The sequence below is a fragment of the Pipistrellus kuhlii genome, unplaced genomic scaffold, assembly GCF_014108245.1.
Source record: "Pipistrellus kuhlii isolate mPipKuh1 unplaced genomic scaffold, mPipKuh1.p scaffold_m20_p_10, whole genome shotgun sequence".
NCBI classification, from domain to species: domain Eukaryota; kingdom Metazoa; phylum Chordata; class Mammalia; order Chiroptera; family Vespertilionidae; genus Pipistrellus; species Pipistrellus kuhlii.
This window is the reverse complement of record NW_023425405.1, coordinates 38515654-38518103: the sequence shown is the minus strand read 5'-3', so window position 1 is coordinate 38518103 and position 2450 is coordinate 38515654.

Genomic DNA, 2450 nt, shown 5'->3' with positions numbered 1-2450 from the left:
CATACTATGCATGCATGAGTGTAATAAGATGAGTAGCGAAGAACCATTTAGTACTTTAGCAGCAGCTACATGTATTGAAGCTACCATATGCCAGACAACATGCTATATTCCCTGCATATATTATTTCACCAATTCTGGATGGCTGGTTTTAGTGTCATCGCTTTACATATGTGGAAACCGAGGTTTAGAGAGGTTAGATAAATTGCTCAAGGTGACACAACCAATAAGTGGATGAGTATGAATTCAAAATCAGATAAGAATTCAAAGTCCATGCTTTTTATTTTCTTATCCCCAATGCAAAGAGAACATCAAAGAATGATGAACAACAGACAGGAGGGCTTGAACATAGTCAGGTTAATATACCTACACCTTCGACAACAATAATCTTTGGCCACAAATCAATGCAACCGCCTCGGCATGTAAGGGATCAAATTTCCTTATGCAAGAAAGGTAGAGTCACTGCTGGAAAATCAAGCGACTGACCTGAATTGCATTTACCACTAGTAAGTGAAGAAAGAACAATCTGTGTGACTTACGCTAATGTTCTGAAATATATGGTATGACCATGCAGAAAAAGATCGAGGAAAGATGAGCAGAATATGCTTTAAGCCTCTTCAAAAAATGGACATTTAAGAACTCTGGATTTGCAAGTAATTGTGCCTTTCATTCTTGAGTTTTAGATCAGGCTTTGTCCTGGCCACTTCCCTCTTTCTTTCTCCAATTATGTAAGACTCCATTGTCCTGAAAATATGTCTGTCTTTCCATCTATACTATCATCTTTCTTCTCTTTTTCCAAAAGAACTTAAAAGCAATTTTAACAAAATATATCTATCCAATAAGGTTAATAAAAGTGAAATAATTACAAATTCACCTGCAACACTCTTTCCCAGCCCCTCACCCCTAGTCAACCACCGTCCATCAAACTCAATCTCATAATTTGAGATCCAACTCAAAACTCCTCATCAGTCTGATTCTTCTGTTTTGTCCTACTTCTATTTTGTGTGCATAATTTTACTACATCATTTATCATATTGTCTTACAATTAGTTGTTTCATGTAAGTTTTCTCATTAGGCTATGAGGTTCTTGAAGTGGGAAACAAGTTGTGTTCATCTTTGTATCCACTGTACTTGGCAAAGTGTCTGACATGTATTAGGTACATATAATAATAATAATAATAATAATAATAATAATAATAATAGTAATTATTATTATTATTATTTTTATTTTAAAAAATATATTTTTTATTGATTTTTTTACAGAGAGGAAGAGACAGGGATAGAGAGTTAAAAACATCAATGAGAGAGAATCATCGACCAGCTGCCTCTTGCACACCCCCCACTGGGGATGTGCCCGCAACCAAGGTACACGTCCTTGACCGGAATCAAACCCAGGACCTTTCAGTCTGCATGCCGGCGCTCTTTCCACTGAGCCAAACCAGTTTCGGCTAAATAATTATTGAATAAGTGAGTGATAAAATAAAAACCAGGATTAAGGAAAAAAAGAAAAGCAAAAATTCTAAATATATAAATATACATATTTTTCTGTTGAGCATCAGATTTGGCCCTGGAAGCAGGGCAAAAAGTGAAACATAGAAAACCACATTATTATTAGAAAAATGAAATGCAAACATTCTCAGGGAAGCCTGAAATTTATACCTAATTACATCACTCCCTTCTTATCTTGAGGGGATTTGTCCCTCTTGGCCCCCTGAGCTGCCAGGGGAGGTTCTGGCCCCCTGTGATTCTGAGCTGGAATAAAAAGGTTGGAAAATGTATTTTGCTTTATTGTTGGTAAAATCCCATTCCAATCAATCATCAATGTAATTCACAAGGGCATTAATTTTTAATCATATGCCAATTGCCCTCTTGCAATATACAGGTAGGCAAAAGTAGGTTTACAGTTGGGAGTACAAGAAACAGTTTGTTCTCTGTTATTATTTATTATTATAATTATTATATGATTTTCCATATGAACACCCGCATACCTACTTTTGCCCATTCCAGTATTTGTTTGGTGACACTATGGTTCAGTAAATAGAGAATGTACTTGGAATCAGGTATCTTTAGGTTCAGTTCCCAGTTCTGCTACTTATTTGCTATGAGATTATGGAAAAACTCTAGAACCTCTCTCTGAGTTTCAGTGCCTTGGCTCTAAAAACTATATGAACAGTATTTGAGACAGTATACTTAAGTATATAATATAGCAGCCCTCATATAGTAGCCACTCAGCCAATGATGGTTGTTATTAAGGATAAAATTTCAACCATCCCTGGTTGCCCTTAACTAGGACATTTGAAATTATTCCATATATTTTAGGAGTTAACACCTTTTAGGTTGTTCCCTTGGGGCATGTTGCCTTTGACTGTTGTCCTGCTGATTGTTGCCAAAACAATCACTATCTTAGCACTCACCCTCAGGATGTTATATGTTGCAACAGGAGAGCTGGAATT